Source organism: Pelobates fuscus, chromosome 4 (assembly GCF_036172605.1).
Source record: "Pelobates fuscus isolate aPelFus1 chromosome 4, aPelFus1.pri, whole genome shotgun sequence".
Taxonomy (NCBI): Eukaryota; Metazoa; Chordata; class Amphibia; order Anura; family Pelobatidae; genus Pelobates; species Pelobates fuscus.
The window spans coordinates 64729957-64746096 of record NC_086320.1 but is presented as its reverse complement, the minus strand read 5'-3'; positions in this window follow the sequence as shown (position 1 = coordinate 64746096).

The following is a 16140-nucleotide window of genomic DNA, read 5'->3' as shown; positions in this document are numbered from 1 at the left end:
TTAGTAAACAAATACGAAAAAACCCGAATTTTCGGACGAAATCGTATTTGTATGAAAACTAATGCACATGTCTACTATGCACATTAAACATTACCATACATAAATCTCTATGGTATAAAATATAGAATATAGGATATAGAATATGGAAACAATAAAACCAATACATAGTAAGAAGAATAATAGTACATTAACACATGAATACTATTTATAAAACATTTTATATCTGGTAAGTACCCAGAAGCAGGAGGACAATGACACGCTCATTCTATATTAAATTCAAAAGCAGTAAGAAATGTATTATTGGAAATAAAAAAAGCAGTTTAAATCTACTCAATTCCATGTAATAATGTTAACCATTTTTTTTTGTGCTGCATAGATTAATGTAACTTTTTTATTCTGGAGACAACGCTTCTTGATGTTTAGTGTTCATAAAGAGTCAAAATTGCTATCCATGATATAAAGAGCTATAGCAGTGGGCAATGTGAATGAAAAAGAAATAGAGAAAAAAAAACTTAAAATCCACATTTAAAAAAAATGCACTCTAAAAGAAATCAGTGTACACAGCATGAAACATAGATGAGTTTTACAAACATAATTTCATTTTTTATTACCTATGAGCATTCAGCTATACTTCCTTGGCTCTACAATAATTGCTTGCCGTTAATTACCAATGGAACAGAAGTGCTGGCAATATTATAGACTCTTACACAGTATAAAGAAATTGCTGCTATTACTCTTATTTCTTCTGAATATTGGGTCAAAGATGTTAATTAGCAGTTTGTAGCCCCCTACAGAAAAAAAATATATAATAAAAATATGTCTTGATAGAAAACGTAATGTTAAATTCGCAATTAGATTTCTTGCTAGGTATATTAAAAGCAGAAAAAAATTAAAGGGATACTCAAAGCACAAAATAAATCCCACTTCATGAGAAACTGCAATGTGTATTTTGTTTAAGAACACTCCTCTAATACCGGTAAGACTGAGAGCTACTAGAGGCCCTTCCTCTAAAATATATATATATATTTTTTTTTAAGGTCTTCGTGTTTGGCATCAGCACACATAGTATATTTTTCAAATTTCAAACTTCTATATACGAAGCACCGCATTGGCGGTGTATGTCAATCACTACATATGCGCCCTGTGTCCTCAATGCTTCTCTACGAGAAACATTGAATTGGACGGAGATCATGATTTTACAGATCACACAGACAGCAGAGTGGCTGATGCAAGGAAACTGTCACAAATCAGGAATAAAGGTAAATATTCTAGCATATATTAAAACGTGTTTTCAGAGTGTTTTGTTTAAGATTTTGAGAATAACTGAAAAAGGGGGAAGGTGGAAATTTTGGACCCAGGTTTTCTTTTTTTTCCTGGTAGTTCCTGTCAGATCTTTTGACACAGCAAATAAAAACTGGAGTTCTAGTTTTAAACTTCATTTAAGGAGAGAATAGGAACATGCATAACCTTTAATTTGCTAACTTGGGTTTGACTGCATTAATTTAAAAAACAATTGTTTCAAACTGACTGTTTCAATCTGGCCCATGAAACACACCAGAAGCTGAAAGTAAAAAAGAGTTTGGTCCTTCTTGCGGTTAGGTCTTCTTCAGACTGTCATTGGTTGCAAAGCTACACAGGTTGGCTCTAATTGTCTGTGGTTAAAAGTAAACCAGATGTTTTCACCAGCCATGGAGTAACCATGATTCTGTTCAGTAGGGGGATTCACAACTATTCACTATTACACAGAAATCCAAGAGCGTTAACAGTGAACAGTGTTCAGTAAAACTCTTAAGAAGATCAGGTTAATTCTATCAATAGAAAAATAACTGTACAGTAAAATACTGGATAAAGAGGAAATGGGAGTGAACTCTAAAAAAACTCTACATAAATTTGGGGTGGAAATTGCTAAATGTTGACAACATTCAGAAGGTTTCCAATGGTATTACTTCTTGTGTTTCTCCTTTCTCCATAATAGAACCCATTTTGCCTTGATAACACCCCCCTTTACCCCCCTCCCCAACTCCCCCCCCCCCCCCCCCCCACACACACACACATACATCTTCTTCAGTGTAGGATTGAAATACAGCACCAGAGGAGGTGGAGTCTAAGATCACTAGTAAAAATAGAATAGTGTTAGAGCAAACAAATGGAATACTGGGTTACTGTAACAATTTGCATGTGCGGTTTACATGACATTGCAGATTACGAAGAGTTTCTATTTTAGAATAACAAACATTTTATTTAGTTATTTTCTAAAAATCTCCTTTTTTCTGTTCCTTTTAGGATAGAAACAATAGGTAGATGCAGATAACCTATTTTTATCTGCCGTTTGAATTGTTGTGCTGGATAGAATAGAATCTATCTGTGGCTCTGAATCGTGTGAGTGTATCAAACTGGATGAGTGTTCAGTTCTTTTCATCTGTTGTTTCTAAATATACTGTGCTGTGAAGAATTTTTTTTTTTTTTTTTAAATGTAGCATAGTTTTTTAAATCATTTATATGATGTTATACAGAACTTCTATTTACATTAATTTCATTTTACATTATTTTATTTTATTCTTTGTTTGCTTTTGGATTTTGTTTTTCAAAATCAGTACTCGAAAATACTAGTCCTCACAATTTATTTTTTAGATTGGAAAAGCATATTCCCTTTTCCTGGTGGTTTACTTTACTCGTGGAGACCTTTTAAAGTGTGTGCTTTGATATTACTCTAATCCTCTCATCCAGGGTGAGAGGGGCTATATAGTAAGAAAAGAGTGAAAGACTGATCACTTTGTCTGTAAAATAGAAAGGGTGGACCGTGCGTGGTCATGGATGGTTTGTTGGAGCATGATTGAATCTTGATCTCCACTCCTCATTACTTGTTCATCTGTTTGCTGCTCACTCATGTTGAGGCACATCTGTTTTAATGAGTTACTTTGGAACCAAGCTGCGTTTTATAGCATTTTTTTTTTATTCATTTGGTCCAGCATTGTGGTTTCAGTTTTAAATTCCTAGCAGATATATGCATAATATCTTTATTTTATCATAGAATGCTCATATCTAACAGAGCAGGTGAGGAACACAAGCAACTCAATATGATTGCATCAGCTGTAACTCAAAGGATTCATTAATCTGATGATTTACAAAGAGCCAACGCCTTCTGCGGCACTGTGCAACAAGCAGACATAACAAGGAATATGACATACAATGAAATATTAAACAAAATAAAAGGTAATGACACCCCATCTCTGGATCTTTATATCCAACTGTGTGGCACAATTATTGTGTTTATGATTTACAATACAATTAGAGTTTAAATGTTCAATTTTATCAAATATATCTAGTTCATTGTCATTGCCCAGCACAAATTTCATTATAACTCAGTCTAATGTGCTCCAGATTAACATTTATTGTTTCTAGAATATTATATTGCATTAGTGGAAATTGAACTTGCTCATGAAGATGTAATATATCTGACAAGCATGATGTTTACTAAATTATTTTGTATTGCTTACTGAAATGAAATGGATGTAATGTTGAATTCACATTGTTTTTCAATATGAAATGTACTGTATACACTGTCTTAAACAATTTCACTCTTCTATTAATGAGTTATCTTTATTATTCTGTATAATTAACATATACCACATGCAAGATGTTTTACTTAAATTATCTTGGAGTTTCATCTTGAAATCCAGTTGGAATAACGTTTCTGAAACAAGGCAGTTGAGACCAAGCAAAGTATTTATTTAATCAATGCAGATATGACAATGCTCCATCCATTCCACCAATATCAGAATTCTTTTCTTAAATCTATTTTTCATTTTAGATAAAAAGTGGATTTAGTTTCTGTAACGGCACCCCGATAGTGGTAAGGGGCTTTTGCCGCCAAGAGATGTCCTTTCTCCCCTGTTGTGAGAGGGAGGCTGTAGCGTAGAGCAGGAACAGCTCTTAGAAGAGCCAGTGATTATAAAGCAATCCCAAGGCAGAGATTGCAGCAGGTATAGCTTTACCCTACAAGCACGAGACGAGGCTCTGTGTTGAGGGCAAATCAGGAACTGAAGGTTTATTGTGGCACATTGCCTTTTACACAGTTTTTGGCATAGGACACAGGAACAACAAACCAATCAAAACAGTATTTTACATTCAGTCACTCCCATACAGTGTGCACAATTACTCCCCTCTGCTTAAGAGATAATTGAGTTAATTGCTGTATCAACTCAATTATCTCCAAACAAAAAATACAACTATTTTACACAGTTTTAGAAATACCCCAAAAACATAAGAAACCCCCACAAAATATGCATTTCCTGATAGCCCCAATCTGGGGGAACAACATACTCAAAAATCACCCAGATCGGTTCAGGGGTTCGAAAGTTAGCCGGACGTCACATTTCTGCCCGGCCTACCTCGATGCTACTGCCCAGAATAGTTCAATAAGTTCAGCTGGGTCGGCCGGTCTATTTCAGGGGCAGAAAAACACATTAAAATAACGAAATGACTGTTCGTGTCTATGATTCTTCAGTATCTCTTGTTCGTGTGTTTAAATGTACCAAACACCGCTGCAGAACAACGTTTCGGTATTACAATTACACGTTTCTAACTTGAGAATGTTCTATTTGCAAGAGCAAAATGTTGTTCTGATCCTTTACATTATAACGCAGCTTAAGATAACAGAGGTCAAGTGCCTGGACTTTTCCTTGCTTCTACTTAACTATTGGAGTTTGTTGCTGACTCCAGTTCGAGTGAGTACCAGCCAGGGTTATGCTGATTGATGGAGTACAGTCCTGATCTTCTTTGACTGTTAGTTTCAAAATAAATCTGAATAAATCAAGTGTCTGCTGCATGTTTGGAAGCTCAATATCCATTGCTTAAAGGCGAGGCAATGACCTTTCCTCACTAAATTTCTTTTCAGCAATGTCACCATGAGAGGCTGGACGGAGGGATACAATTATTTCAAATATATTAAGCACAATATGTCTACTACATTTTGCAGAGTAGCATATATTGACATATTTCATAAAAGTTCACAAAAGTATCAAAAGTTAGTGTTCCATGATAGTTAATGTTAACTTTTCGGGACTCTTTTCAAAGTTAAAAATACTGGTGTTAAGAACCAGGCATTGTGAAGAGTAGCCAGTAACATGAATTGCCCTGTGACTTTTGGATGTGGGCCAGAAGAGATTTGTAGACTGCAAATGATCCATAAAGCTTATGGGTGGGATGCTACAAACAGACTTGTGGAATTGGAGGCCTGCCCAAAGTGGCAATGTCTCATAGAGCGAGCAGCTGCATAAACCTATGGTGCCAATATGAGAGGCTTAAAAAAGGAGAGCAAATTACGAGCATTTAGAATGTAAACTAGAAAGATACATCTTATACAATATGTATCAATGTATATGTTTCTGTTTTCATTGTAATAGGCAGTGATGGATCAGGTTAAAATCCACTGTACACAATTTAACTTTAAAAATGTTGACATTCAAAAACACTGCAGTGGCATGAAAATGATGCTTATCATGATGTGCATCATTATAGAGCCTGTGAGAATACATTACCCAGTACTTTAACAATGTGGGGTACAGCAGGGTGCCCTTATTGTAGATGTAGAACTAGGTAGTTCTAATGTTATATATCCTCTGCCCTAACTTCCCTATAAACTTAACCTTGCACTGCTCCAGATGATTAAAATAAATCCCAATTAAAGATATCTCAAATGTTTAATCTTAAATTAAACACAGTGTGTTTAATTTTGAATTTCTTATCTCCTGCTCTTTTTATAGACATATAGAACCACATCAGTATTCTGAATGTGCTTAAAGTTCAATTAACAGAGCAGGAGCCTGGAACTTCTAAACTAGGCACACTGATCTGTAAACAAAGTTTAAAAAAATTCATAGAGGTTGTATAGGTCAAAGACAGGGGAGCTGTGGCTAGGGCTTTATAAACAAACTGTTTTAACTCCTTAAAAGCAGAGAATTGATCAGTGATCTAAATACAAAAACCTCTTCATGTTACGTTCTTTTGGTGCTTAGAGCATTTGTTTAAAGATATTTATCAATCCCATTAATATGTTAAGTCTTCTTCGAATAATTATAATCCCTTAAGGTTGACTGTTTCATGTGAAATATGAAGCCCTTCTTGGACAAACCAATAATGTTAAACATATTAATAAAAAAAAAAAGTATCGGAGCAGTGAGATTATGATCTCATCGATAATTGTTAATGACTCATCGGCAGCCATTAATATGTTGATAATTATCAAATGATATATTGTAATCAAGACTATACTGTTTTATCCTTGGGTCACCAATAACTTTATTGAACAAATAAAGTATCCAAACAGTCTACCTGTTTTTACTCTGTGTATTCATGATTCTTCTCCTATGTTTTGTCTGAATTTCATTTAATTTTTTTCACTTAATGTAACATTGTCATCTTTTCACCATACTTGCCTCCTGCTCAATGGATCAAGCATTTCCATGAGCCCACCTTTTGTGACGGGCAACATCCTCTATGTCACTGCCTCTCTTTGAAAAAATCTCTTCCCAATGCATAACTGACATATTGTACTGGCAACAGGCACCTGTTGCCAGATCTTAAAAAGAGATGCTAGGGAGAATGACAATGTGCTCATAATGCATGCATGCTGATGAGTTTTGAGGCTGAGCAATCGAACAATGTTCTCTTTCAGACAGAAATTATATTCTCTATACTGATAGTCTGTAGGGATGTGCATGGGCAAAAAATTTGTTTTGGTTCGGAAAATATGGTAAATAAAACAATTTGTCTGCTTGTCAATTCGGAACAATGGCATTCGGTTCAGTTCGGCACTTCGGAACTGCCAAACGAATGTCCGAATGGAATGAAATTCATACGAATGTACATTCGGAATGGAACAAATTGCACATGTCTATTGCTCATTTCATCAGACAGGGAATAGTGAAATCGGATTGGGCAAGCAAACATTACATTGCACAAAAGGAATTAGCTTATTGGTCAAGATTCCTGTCATCATTCATGTAATTTCCCCTCCCCCTTTCTTGTTTTGCCACTTTTCAGAAATCTGAATCACTTCTGCGTTTCAGAGCTTTGGCACTTCTGAACTAACGAACTTTGGGACTTCGACACTTCGGACATTCATAAGCATCCAAATGTCTGAATGGCATGAAATTAATACGAATTTACATTCGGAACGAAAAAAATTGCACATGTCTAATAGAATGAATGACAGGAGGGGGAAGAGCAATTTTCATCTCATTCTTGCACAAAATCTATACACCAACTTGGAATTTTGTGAGCACAATGTATAGATAGAATAATGCAAGCAATTTAATTATGTAAAGTACCATGACAGGTACCCTTGAGATGGTTTAATTATGGATAATATTATTTTACTGAAATGTTCCGTTTTTTTTTTTTTTTTAAAAGAAAGAAAAACATCAAAGAATAACTTTTTTTAAATATAAAATCCTTTGATACTAGGGAGGTTATTTTAAAATATACTTTATTGAATGAGCAATTATATTTGAAAATTAGATTTGCACTAAGTGAAGTATATATATTCTTCTCATGCATCCAATTTGGCACTCAAATGGAATCCTGGGGTCAAATTCTCTCTTGGTTTACACACACATTAAAATTATAAAAGTTTTAAATCTTTTCTAACTGTAATACATCTTTAGTACATTTACTAAAGCTATTATACACACAGGGCCTTGTTCAATGAAAATTCTGCAGGGCACTTTTTTCATTGGATCTGTTGAATAAAACATTGTTCACACATATGGGTATGCATTTTATACAAAAACAAAATTCACAAAGTTTCATGTTCTATATTACCTACAAGACATATTGCAAACTGGAGGACCAGCTGTGGAGCTCAGAAAATTGTGGACTTAAAAAAATAAAAAGTAAAGTTACAAGTACGACAGAACTACCACTGATGCAGCTTAAACACTTAGGGCCACCTGATGGGCATGTCTGGCCAGGGTCCCAGCCGGAAACTTTAAAAGCATAACAGGGCCCTTTAATAGCATAGCCGGGCTACTGTTAGCAGGTCTGCCATACAGGGGAAGCGAGAGATAAAGCTAATGGTCTGTAAGAGGCTGAGCTGGGCTCTGGACTTTGCAAGGAGTCCTATAATGCACAACCTCCCTCCTCCCTGCACTGGGAGGAAGGGATGTTCACTCACTTCCTCCCAGCATGCAAAGGAAGCCCCACTGGAGGGAGGAACATCCCAGCATAGCCCCCTGAATATAACCAGACTTCTTGTTAGCACTTTATTTCATAAATATATTTTATTGCTATTTAGATGCAATTGCTTTAGTGGTGTGAATACATTTGTGAATGATTCATAAAGACAGGAAATAATTTATTTAATCTGGTGTATTGTTCCTGTGTTTTGATGGAATGTATTATTGTGAGATTTTGCTTTATATCTCTCCAAAAAAAATAATTAAATTCAAGGTTATTTATCAACGCCCAAATAACCCTGCCCCAGTTGTTGGGATGCAAAATGCATAATATATGTTGCTGATTGAGCAATATATTATATAAAAACTTAAAATAATTATTAACATATAAAAATTAATTGTGCTAATATTGACCTAGTGGTCCGGCCGAGGAGATGCTTGTATTCATTAAATGAGTTTCAGACTAGAATAAGCATTTACTGTGGTCTGCATTCATCAGTGGTGCAGATCAGGCACTCTTCCACCTGACCACCAGGTATCATACATCCCTTCCAAACAACTAATAAATATGAATACCGCACTCAAGTCATATATATGACATATATCAAATGACAACGTTGGTAATAATGCAATCAATTTATTGTTCCCTTTACCTATTGGTGAAAAATATATAGATAGTTACAATTTAATCATATGTACAGTTGTATTCATTTCATTATATGTACAGCTGCTATTTACAAAAGACATTTACAAAACCCTCCATAAACACTGTTCTCTTTTACATAATATTAAATTCATTGTTTGAGTATATATGAAAAACCGGTGATGATCCTTAGAGGCAAGACGTCTAGCCAGCTAACAGGTGTAGCTGTCTATAAATGGTCATACAGAGAAATTGAAAAATTGAGAAAAATGAAACAGAAAAAATGAAAACAAAGAAAATAAAAATAAAAATAAAAATGTAAGTAAAGAAAATTGAAAAAAATTGAAAAAAATACGTAATCCTTGTATGTAACAGTCCAAAAAAATAGTGCACTGTAATCTCAATGGATGGATCTCACCAGTTGAATATCTGAAGGGTTTTCTAGTAATGATGAAGTCAGGAGTTGAAAAGGGTGAATCCGTTCCAGCAGACTGTCCTGGTAAACCTTCCTCTATGATGGAATGCTTCTGCTGCAACAACGTCACCGGCACCCGGTATATGTACGTGTGGTCAGAGTCACAGGCAGTACTAGGGTTGCACGCTCGGGACATCCAAGTCCCTTGAAAGGCCCCTGTGATCTGCCAAAAAGATACAAAGTATGTTTATATACCAATCCATGGCGGCTACATTAAACCGCATCCGCCCCTGTATTTACTTCCGCTTCCGCATTGCGACGTCTACGTGCGTCATTACATCATGCGGAATCAGCATAACTTTATTGTTCATTCTTCCAACAGTGAACAAACAGGAAAAATACAAGAAAAAAAAATATATACATATGAATAAAAGTAATTGGAAATAATTGAATCGTATGCCAATAAGAAATCATTTCAATAAAGAAAAGGAAAGAAATTGTATTAATCAACAAATGACCTTGCAGATAATGATGATAACCATGCAATAGGAGTGGACTGACAAAATTTATATATCGGCAATAACTGAATATACGAGTCACACATAAGCTGGTATGGGCAACAACATGAGCAAACCCTATAGCAAGATAAAAATATGTTAACACTAACCTAGAAGTAATGTAAAATGTCTATACACCAAAACCCTAATGGAAAAAATATAAAGATTAAAAAATAATAAAGAATACTGACAAAAAAATTATCAGATGAGAGATAAAAAAATAAATAATAATACTGCACTCCAGTTTAGAGTATCAAAAATCATATTAAATACTAAATATAAAGCTCACCTGCAACATATGATCGGGGGGACAAAACAAAAAAGAAAAAAACACAAAAAATAAATTTATTGAGTATATAAGTCAGATGACTAACTCGCTATATAAAGAAAAAGAAAATGTTTGCCAATACTCGAAACAATATGTAGATGTTTTTAAAGTGCAACTCACCCGCCATGTAGAGACCCAAGGTGCCCCCGGGCCATATACGTGAAGGACCCTGTGCTGCTGACAGGTAGCGGACCCATATGGGTCAATATGGCAACCGGAAAGAACGACGGACCAATATTGGTCAAGAGGAGCCACTGTAAGGAGCACAGAAACAAAGGGCAGACAATGATGAATCTGTACCGTCATTACGAAGAAAAAGCTTAAAGAAAATGTTTAAGGTCATAATCTTCGTTGAGCCCTAATGGTGCCAAGGTCTCCAAGATACTGATCCATTTAGTCTGCCTTTGGAGTAAAAGCTTCTGTCTATCTCCACCCCTGTGTAGGGGTGGGATTCTATCTATAACCTGAAACCTCAACTGGTTCACATTATGACCATGCATTTTGAAATGCCTAGGTACTGGAGCCTCTACTGTGGCATGTTGCAATGCTGCCCTAATGCTCCTTTTGTTCTCCCCGATCCGCTCTTTCACCGGCCGGATGGTCTCCCCCACATATAAAAACCTACAGGGACACTTGAGTATATACACGACAAAATCTGAGTTGCACGTATAAAAATCTTTAACATAAAATCTTTTGCCTGACCGAGGGTGTACAAAATATTCCCCCTTGATCACACTTCTGCAGTGTGTGCAATTGTGGAATGGAAAAGTGCCTTTTTTGGGTTCTGAAAAAAAATCTGGTTTGCTTTTTAGAACTGCCAATGTCTGACCTGACTAAGATATCCCTCAAGTTCGGAGCCCTTTAATATGAGAAAAGTGGAAGATGTTGAAATATCAGGGGTAGTTCGGAATCTCCCTGGAATAACTGCCAATGTTTTAATATAACTTGACGAATCTCCTTATTTAATGGATTGTATGGTGTCACAAACGTTATCCTTTCTACCTTATTTCGGGTTCCTGAGCCTGAGAGAGTTTCCTGACGGGGAAGTATTTCAACTTTCTGTCGCTGATTCTCAACTATATGTGTGGGATAGCCCCTTTCAACAAATTTTTTGGCCACAAAGTCTAATCCTGTGATCACTTTATCCTCTTGTGATACTATCCTCCTCATCCCTGCCAAAACACCAGGGTTCATCCCATATAGTCACGACCACATATCACACACTGCTACCACACAGAACCATCAGACACCACCACCACATACAGGACACATACAGTACACACATATCTCATACAGCTAGCACTAAACTTACATTATCCTAATACACTCATGTACATCAAATTACTGTGCATGTTATTGCTGTGGAGCTCTGTGATACTGATAACTGCTCTAGAGTAGCGTAAGTACTCCATGACTTTTAGGCCTGAAGAAACTTGTAAAGTGGCAATCTCCAAAATTAGACTTATCTTTGGGGTTTACTTCTTTGCCATACCAACGATGCCACCAAACAAACCACATACATCTTCTGGGGACTAGTAACTAGTTTATATCATTGTATTGCCTACCTTACTATATTTGTTTAGAAATTTAAATTGGAACATGTAAGGAACAAAAAACAAAAAGGTTCAGCCAGGCGTAAATACAAGCATATACAAATGTAATGCCCCTAGAATTATTTGATTACTGTAATAAGACATCAATAAAATACACTTTGCAAATGGTTCAATACTGTTAGAACATTTTTCCAAATGATTTATCTAAAAATATCCCCAAGACGTTAATGGTGACTTCTGTAGATAAGTAATTTGGAAACTTTTTCTAACAGTATTGAATGATTTAGAAAGCTTATTAAGTTAAGGCCTAAGGCCCCAATTTAATATTTTTGGATAAGCATTTCAATTATTTTATTAATATGTATTTATCAATTTTTTACAATTATTTTTGCAAAATATTAAAATATCAAAAACTATATAACAGAAAAAAATATCAATATATCAACATATCTTTTAAAATATTAAATTATTTAAAAAGCTAATCCAAAAATAAAAACAAAATTGGCCTATATCAGAAGGTTTGGGGATGTCAGACATAAAAACTTATTATAGGGTATCATACCCACCCAACCTGTCTCCACAAGCTACCAAGCCCAGTCCCCGCTATGGCTTGACATTGAAAATAGGTTCCTTGGATCATACTCTGTTCAGAAAAATTATTGTTGGTTCTGATTCACTTATCTCTTACCACCTCGTCCATACTTCCTTTTACTAAATTTGCTCAGTCTTGCACCAATGGGCAAGTCAGTTGTTAAGCTAGTCTCACCAGTAATATTGCTAAAATGACATATTTAACATTACACTCATGACTTAGAGCAGTTATAACCAAAATCATTTAACTACTCTCCTACACTTCTAGCAAACCACTCCATCATACAAAATTATTTATTGATAACGTAGAAAGATGTTTCACCTATTTGCAAATGTATTACATTTTGATTTCCAATCATATACAGTTACAGTCAAATAAACAATGTTTAATTTAATCCAGTAAAATGTGCTTAGTTTACAAATGCAATTGAGTTTTTGGTAAATAACTCTGTTATTCTTGTATATTTGTATTGCAATTACAGTAATATCCTATTATAGCAAAAAATATGTTTAGGGGGGCGGAGCTAAGCGGAGCTCCGAGGCAGACGCATCTCTAGACGGCTCCGAGGTAAAACTCGGCAAAACTAAGCTTTACTACCGCAGAAACTGCTAAAATCGGTGCTCACTCACCACCGATGAGAGGGGGAAACACCAGCGAGCAAACGGAAGCCCTTCACTTTCCCCGCGCACGCCAAAACCAGGCGCCGAGGCCTTCGGGCCTACCACGTGGAAAGCCTGCGGCCGACCACCGACCCCTACTGGAGCGGAACGAGCCCAGAGGGAAACACACGCACAGATTACTGCAGACGGCGACATGGTACGCAAAACACAGCAGCAGACCCAGTCTGCACCCAGAGAAGGCCAAGATATCGGCCAACTTCTGAAGCCCAGAGGGGCGACACAGCCAGGCCCTGTAACAACAACTGACTCAGCAACAGGGACCCCCTCCACGCAGGAGACCACAGCGATACCCGATGGAAATGCACCGTCCACCAAACAGGACATACACAACCTGCTGGTACACATACAGCAAATGTTTGCGGCAGAACTTAAAACTGTGCGGGAAGAAGTACAGGCGGTTACTAACAGGGTCCAAACGACAGAGGAGGCCCTCACTGACCTGAAACAGGATTTGGCCGCCATAAATGACACCGTGCAACACCTACAAACGGCTCAAGCTCACCAAGGTGTCAAACTGGCCTACCTAGAGGACAGAGAACGGAACAGGAACATCAAGATCCGCAGAGTGGCGGAGGCCCTTTCACCCGAGGAGCTTCCCCACTTCGTCAGGCGCCTAGTCTCCACCGTTATGTCCACAAAACACGCAAAACAACTCAACTTTGACGGCATGTACCGCATTGCCAAATCGTCGCAGGCACCAGCCACGGCCACTTGGGACATTATTTTACGTTGCCAAACTCAAGCCGACAAACAACAACTCCTCAATGCAGTGAAAGGCAAGACCCCTCTACAATTCGAGTCACACACGCTCACGTTCTTCCAGGATCTGAGCAGAGCCACATTACTGTGGCGCAAATCGATGCAGCCGATCACAAAGTCACTACAAAATGCTGGCCTCCCATACAGGTGGTAATTCCCTAGAGCTCTGGTGGTCACTCAAGATGGAAAGACTTTCAGGGCCCAAGACCCCACAGAAGGAACTGCTTTCCTCCAGGCGCTCGGATTACAAGGCCAAAGTGCAACGACAGACACAAGCCGAACCTGGGACGTATCCAGAGTCACCCCTTTTACACCCAGAGGTTCCAGTGACTCAGTGACCTGACTTAATACGGGGCAATAATCTATATTATGTTTCCTCCTATAATGTTCCTTTCTGCTTCTTTTAATGTTTTATACTAGCTTTTCATGTTATCCGCCCACGACATCAATACACAACTCACTTGCCGCCACTACCCCTCAGTGGTATACTAAGATCTGCCTAAGAGAGCTATAGCCTAACACAAACGTTGCTCTCCCATGTCACGTTCTCGACTAGCCATACCAACCGAGCAACATGTAAACCTCCCTCTCCCCCCCCCCCCATAACCCCGCAGGTTAGGGGGCAAAAACAATAAGAACAGGAGCTATAACTCATACACACAGTCGCACATGGGTTAGACCGCAACTTACACATAGCCTTACATGGTGGTCGACACCTTCTACACCCTTAGACACCCCACTCCTGGGAACCACTAGCACACTCCTAGATGTATATAAAGGAAAAACGGGCCATCTAACAAAAGGACATAACCGCTCATGCATGTTTACAATGTTTTTTTATCACGACTGTCTTTAAACTTTGTTTAACTGCCTTGAATCACCCGAACAAAATAAAGAATTTAAAATAAAAAAAAATATATGTTTAATCAAAATATATTACAAGCAAAGATAACACATTCAGTAACTTCAGCAAACGAGTGCCGGTGTGTAAGTACTTTTTTACGCAATTCAATACATCATAGTTAAAATGTATCTGGAGTAAAAAACAACAACTTTTATTAACTAGTGAACTAATACCGCTATGTCACTTTTTACGAATGTTGTTTGGAGTGCATGAAAGCTGGAAAAAGTGGGGGCGGTTGGGAAAGCAGCAGTACCTTGATAAGTGGCACCCTCTTAATCTACCTCTGTGTAATACAAAGAATAATAAATATGACAAGGACTGCATAGAAGGATACTACGTACCACTGATCAAGCCTCGTTTAAGAGGCGAAACGCGTTTACTGGAACTGAAAGTGGTAGCTGAGTGGAGTCATGAAAGGCGAACAAGCAAGCATTACTGGCATAATATCAGAGCAATCAGTAGAGTATCTGTGAAGGAGAGCTTTAATATGCAATATTTTTAATATGAAAGAGGTAAATTATAGCTCAAATTCCAGCTTTTGTTTTTTTTGGTCAGAACAATTGCTTCCGTCATTAAAAGGATTAAAAAAACAGAATGTAAATAATGCAATCATGATGAAAAAAACAAAAACAACGGTTGATATGCAAACTACCAGATTAAGGGATGTGTCATTATATATATATATATATATAGTTATATATAAATATAAATTGTATCTAATGAATCCAAATGATGAATTGATGTGAATATATTGAGAATTTTGAGGACTACTCTCATCTTCTTCCTGCATAAGCTATAAAATATATAACACATATATAAAAATGTAGAAAATCAACAGCCACTATGAGAAAAAAACAATTTTGCGCAAATCATCAAATAGTATGTTAAATATTGCACATTTAGTTTTAAAAAACTGTGAAAAGCACTGATTTGTTTAAAAAATGTTATTATAGTGCTCATATAGAAGTTGTATGCACATAAGCATTTTTGTAAATGTACAAAAAAAGTTAAAAAGCAAAAAATCAAAAATAGCCAAGCTAAATTAAGAAAATCACAAAATTCCCCATTGTAATAATGGAGGCCGGTTCTCAACCGGTTCTCAGCTCTTGAAAGGGGAATTTAGTGGATTTCAAAATCCTCTGGCCATCAAAGTTTAATAGTTTGGCTAAAAATCTAAGAGGTTGACAGATATGTGGGAGAACATAAAAATCATAAAATGAAATGCAGCATATGATTAACCCCTTAACCCCGTCACGGCGTTCTATGCCGTTCCACATTAAATGGGCTTTAAAGCCGTTGCGGCGGCATAGAACGCTGTAACGGCTTGCAGCCCCAGGAGTTCCGGTGGACTTACCTCTGCCATGATCCTCTTCAGGAGGACTGCCTAACAGCCCAGGCAGCCCTCCCCCGGCAAATGAGGCCCCCGGGGGCCATGGGATCGCTCACAAAGAGCGATCCCATGGCCCCCTATAGCTGGCTATTGATCTGCCACAAGGGGGACTGTCTGAAATGTCAGACAGTCCCTCTGCTGG